The sequence below is a fragment of the Micromys minutus genome (assembly GCF_963924665.1).
Source record: "Micromys minutus genome assembly, chromosome: 28".
Classification (NCBI taxonomy): Eukaryota; Metazoa; Chordata; class Mammalia; order Rodentia; family Muridae; genus Micromys; species Micromys minutus.
In genome coordinates, this window is record NC_137963.1 from 30672287 (window position 1) to 30678286 (window position 6000).

Below are 6000 nucleotides of genomic sequence, written 5' to 3' on the forward strand. Positions count from 1 at the left end.
CAAAATCAAGGAAAGTAGAAAGGAAACACAATCCCATTTAATCCAATGCAAGAGCTGTGTCCTCCATGCTCTAAAACGATGCTACTTCCCTCCTAAGTTTCCATGTGGCTCATTTTTCAAGGTGACTTTGACTTCTCACCAGTTTGTGTGTGGGGTGGGAGATTGCACATGTGTGACTGTATAATTATTTTAGACTCTTTTCCCCACTGGTTTACTGTATTTGTAGGCATTTTTTTTAAATCATATTAATTTATGTGTGAAAAGATCCTCACTGCTAATAGCCAACAAGAAAGTGGAAATGGAGGTATAACATCTCACCCTTTAGGAAGGCCATGAGCAAGCACACAAAAGATGACATACATGGTAAAATTGTAATTGACAGTGAGAAAAAATGAGGGAACTGGAAACCTTATATTAAGAAGGTAACACAAGATCAGAAAGACAAATAGCATGTTCTCTCATGTGTGGAGTTTAACATCTGGACTGCTTAACATGTGTAACTAACTGGGAGAAAATGTCAGTTACGTCCAAAAACACTACAAAGAAGACCATGAGACCGGAAAGAGCAAGCACTGGGAAAGAAATGGGAAAGATAATAGTACAAAGAAGCAAAGGGGAGATGCTGGGAGAAAATGGGGGTCACAGAGAGGGAAAGGTAGATTGTTTAAAAATTAGGGTCCAGGCCCAATTTACCTTGCTTGGAATAGTCGTCTATTCATAAAGGATGATAGATGTTTTGTAGAACTAGAAAGGATATGCCTAATCTTCATTAGGTGATTGATATATGTAATGAATTTAATTAGAGATCCAGTTTGGTCCCACTTGGATATTTATGTACCTACAACAGGCATTCAGATATTAAAAACTCCTACTTCCAAGAAACAATCTACCAACATGGAAAATGTATAAAGATACACACAGAGAAATTTGCTTCTCTGGAAGCCAATGTAAAAGAAGAGACAAGAGATAGTATTAATGAGGGATTTCTTTAGTGTTTTGGCAGATGATAAAAGGTAGTAGCTAGGATAGAAAACAATATAGAAGTTCCTTGAAAACTAAAAGAATTGACATACAAACCTAGCAGTCTCACTTTGGGGTATATATTTTAAAATATGAAATCAGTATTTCAAAGAAGTAACTGCATTTTGCTATGTGATTGCAAAATTATCCCCAATTAAGAGATTTGAATCAATGTAATTGTTCAAGGACAAATGAATGGATAAAGATCACATGGGGGGGGGGTTAGTTACAGGAGAAATAGAGATGATAAATATCATCCAGCCATAAAAACATAAGCCATCCATTTGTGAGACCTTCGGTGGACTTTGGGAATATTATGCCAAGTAAATAGGTGGGCAAAGAATATTCTGTGTTATTCATTGATATGGACTCAAAACTCAGAGATCTCATGCAAGTGCAGGGAGAACTATGGCTGCTAAGAGGATGGAATTAAGAAAAATAGGGAGATGATGATCAGAGGGCACAAAGTTTCAGTTTTATAGTGAGCTCTGGTAGAATGCTATCCATCATGCCATATTTAATACTGCTACTAAAGTGTTTACTTGAAGTTCAACAGAAAGATTTTCTGCATCTTCAGAGCATACACAGAATATCTATGGGCAGCAGGTTACATCAAACAGTATTAACAATTCCTTTTCATCAGCTTTACAAACAGCATGATTCAGATAATGAAATAGAATAATCTCACTTTTTACATAAAATGTCTTCCTCCAGAATGAAAAGAACACTGTTATCAAAGTGAACATTCATTTTAAGAAGTGTGCATCTGGGAACCTGTTCTTTTTAGAAGACCTGAGTTCAGTTCCCAGCACTGGATCACAACTGCCTAATTCCAGTTTCAGCCTCACAGGATCAAATGCCCTCCGTGGTATCCACAGGCTACTGCATTCCTTCCCTCAAACACACACACACACACACACACACACACACACACACACACACACACACACACACAAATACACACACACATACACACACACACATACACACACACACACACACACACACACACACACACACACACACACACAACAGGCACACACGCAAGCCAGAGAGGACATTTGGAAGCTGCCAGCTTCTAAAACTAAGAAAATAAATGTTGGTTAAACAAGCAAACAAAATCTGTTGTCATCTGAACAATCAGACTCCACTGGAGTCTGCATTTACTATTCAGTCTGGTGATCTATAAATGCTCTTTTGTACATTTATAAATCACCAGGCTCTTGGTTTAGGTTAATTACAGAAAAATGTCTCAGTAGCAGTACAAATATAGAATCATTGTTCTGTAGATTAATGTTCTTGGGAATAGCTACTGGCCAAAGGTGGCAGTAGCTGACCCTCAATGAAAGCACTGGCCTATGCCAAGATCTAAATGCCTGAAAACCATTTCCTCGATCAATAAATATCTCTGAAGTCATATTTCAAATACAGAGTTTTCTAGCGAATTGATTAGTAAAACAGCAGGGTGAAGGCCAGACCATACCTACTTGCAAAATTTGTGTTTAAATACCCAGGGACTTTGTAATCAAAAGACATGAGGATTGGAAAATGGTTTGGATAGAATTATTTAACCTCATAAAGTCTAGGCTTCATCATTTCCAAGTTGAATAATTTCTCCCAACAATACTGTGAGGTTTAAATAAAAATATTTTGGAACACTTATAGATACCTGTTAAAACAGCAACAACAAAAACTACACTGGCAAAACCAGTAGCCAAAAATGGGAAAATATGCAAGTTCAGTGAGCCCTTGGATATCTTAATTTATAATATACTTCTATTTTTTATGACTTTTGCTTTTTATTGAGAGGGACATACACTGGAAAATAATACCATGGTAGAAATGAAAAGACACAGGCTTCTAGTCCAGCTGTGATGTGTAATAACCCTGTCTGGTTTATTACTTTAACTGAAAAGCAAGACAGTTATGACCTTATATTTTCTATTTCTAACACACAAACTTCATGATGAATCCAGCATGAACCAAGAACAGCATCCCTCACCAAGACTGCCTTTTCAGTCTTTAAGTATCCCTGCTGCAGGTCAGCAGCAAAGTCATGAAGGCTCCAGGAGAGAACTTGGAATGCTACAATGTAAATTTCAGCATAAACTGTTGCCCATAAGGCCACTGGCAAACACATCTGTCTCTTCCTCAATTTCCTTATCATGTACTGGGTGCTGAACTAATTGTGTCTGATTTACTAGATGTCTCTAGTGACATCCAGGTCACTGGCTAAGCTTTTACATTATCCTTAAAATCAGTAATCCTTAAGTCCCTCTGGTCTTCAGTCTGGGCCTTGGGTATCATATAAACATCATTCACCTTGATTATCTGAGCTGGTGACCCTTTTTTTGAACTCGTTAGAGCTTCTGGGATGTTTTCTTTTCATGCTCCCAAGTGAAATATCTTTCACAATTGAGATCTCAGTGCCTCAGATAAGAAACAATCTAAGGTACTTTAGGCTCATTTTTTTTTCTTCAAGAAGATATTATTCCCATAATATATTATTTTCTTTCAACAGAATTTCCCCCATGAGACCTCTGTGTATCTCTCGGTACCTTTCAGTAGAAGCATTTTAAATTTAATACAAAAGATCCACACTGACAGTCCATGCTAGAAGTCTAAGTTGCTTTGTAGATTATGTTTATAAATTTACCAGGTGCCTCTAAAATTGATTGAATGTTTCTTTTTTTGGCTATGAGGCCACTACATTAACTTTGTTTATTTCCTAACTGAAATTCTACAATTTATTTATGAGGCAACATGGTAAGGAGGAAATAGCCTATTATTTTTGACTTATGAGTTGAACACTGGGGTCTATATGTTCTAGAAAGTTTTCAGCAGAGAAAACCCAGATGAACTCTAACAGCAAAAGGCCCTGCTGCCAGCGAGGTTTCCATCATATGTGTGTTGACAGGATAAAGTCCAAAGTATAGGATTCCTATGAAAGAAAGAGCAGCTGCACACAACCTAAGACAAGGTTTCCGCTACACAGTCCGGTCTCTCCAGTTGCTGTGTGGAAAATAGCCCAGAAAATGGGTTTCTCCAAGAAGAGGCTGGAAGGTTTGACCAACTGGACAAACTGTGGCCTCTCAGTGTGGGTATGTGTGCATAATTTCCTGGCAGTATATGTATGTTGGTGAGTGAGGCCAGGAGAAGAGAACAAGGGATCTGTGAAATCCTGGAGGTGATGTGCTATCTGTGGGCACATGGATAACAGCACACACAACTTCTCATTGTGATGTTTGCAGTGCTACCCAGAGATGACATTTTTCCAGCCCTGTCTGGTCTAAACCTAAACAACGCAACCTGGAATAGAATACTCCTTCCTTCTATGGGTCTTGGTTGAGCAGAAGTGAATTCAAGGTCTAGTGTGACTGACTATAGACCAGAATAGTGGTCTACAGTGAATTAATTCCCTCTACTTTGTATCTCTTGGTTTTGATCAGGCAAAATAAACTAAGTCAAATAATAGTGGATTAGACAAAATAACAACGTAAGTAAGTGTGAGGATTAAATTGCATAGCATGTGTAACATACATACAGAAAACTGTAGTTTTTAAAAAATGATAGCTCAGTTGTAATACGGAAAAGACAGGGGTGAAAGATAATACTGAATTTGAAGATACTTGGCACAACATTCATTTTAGCCCTGTGGCTATTACCTCAAACCAAAATAATAGTATATACTGCTTACAGGCTTTTTCTCTAAAGCCCAAAAGAAAAAAATATTGCATATTTCACTTACAAAATTGTCAAAATAAGTTCTTCAAAATCTTCTCCTCACAAGACACCCTATTGTGTTTTGAGATAGGACATGAAATTGGAATTTAATATAGTTAAATTCATTTGGCACTATTGTTTGGAAATTCACAAACTCATGTTAGAGTTATCTTTCTCTGATATTCAAAGAACATTAATTGCACCCTTTATTACTTTTGCCTCCACTGAAATTATAATTAGTAGCTACCACCTGAGAACACTTACCATGAGTGGGTATACTATCTCATTTAATCCTTGCAAGTCCATAAAGTGATTACTATCACTATTCTCAATTTACAGATAAGTGTAATTTGGCTAATAATAATAATATGATAAATCTAGACATGTAGGCAATAGGGCAGAGTTAGGATTTAGATTTCTGAGTCTTATATCTTTTCTTATACTCATTAAGCCATTAAATCTCAGCAAAGATGGAAACTCTACCAAAGTTTATACTCTTAGTGAGCTATAAAATAATAAAAATTGAGTGCATCAAATGTCATCTTGTTCATTAAGACACAAAGTACAAACAATATAAAAATGATAAATCACAGTTGACTTCTTTTTACAACCTTGCTGTTCCGTGTGAAAACTAAACTCATCAATCTTCCTCCCAACTAATCTTTTCAACATTAATGATTTCCTAAAGTAAATTAGGAACTGGGAATTAATGAGATTTCCTTCTTAATGACACAGCTTCATATCATTCCATTTCCAAAACAAATTGCTGTTAAAGTTATCAAAGAGTGTGTGGATCACAGTCCTCTTTGGGCTTTAGTTAAATATACACATTAATAATTAAAATTTCTCACTAAAGTGGACACTTTTCATTCTTAAGAAAAATTATGAGCTTGAGCACAGAGGCCTCATTTCCTGAGCAGTGTGAGGATGTCTGTTTCTTGTCATGTGTAACTTGGTCCACAAACACATGCTTTCAATATAAAATATGACTTGAATACATTTTTAAATACACAATTATAATTTTCAATGAGCCATATGCAAGAGATGCATTGATTCCTGTCATCTTCCTGAAATGCCAGTCAAACTGGCAGCTTGTTCACCCTTTTGCTGTCCTTGAAGTTGAGCACAGAATGCCAAACTCCACACAGTCATTAGTGATGCCAGTCACAATAAGAACCACTTACTTTTAACTAGAGGAATGAAAAGTGAAATTGCCCCAGATTGGTCAAATCATCTCAGAAAGTAACAATACCAGTA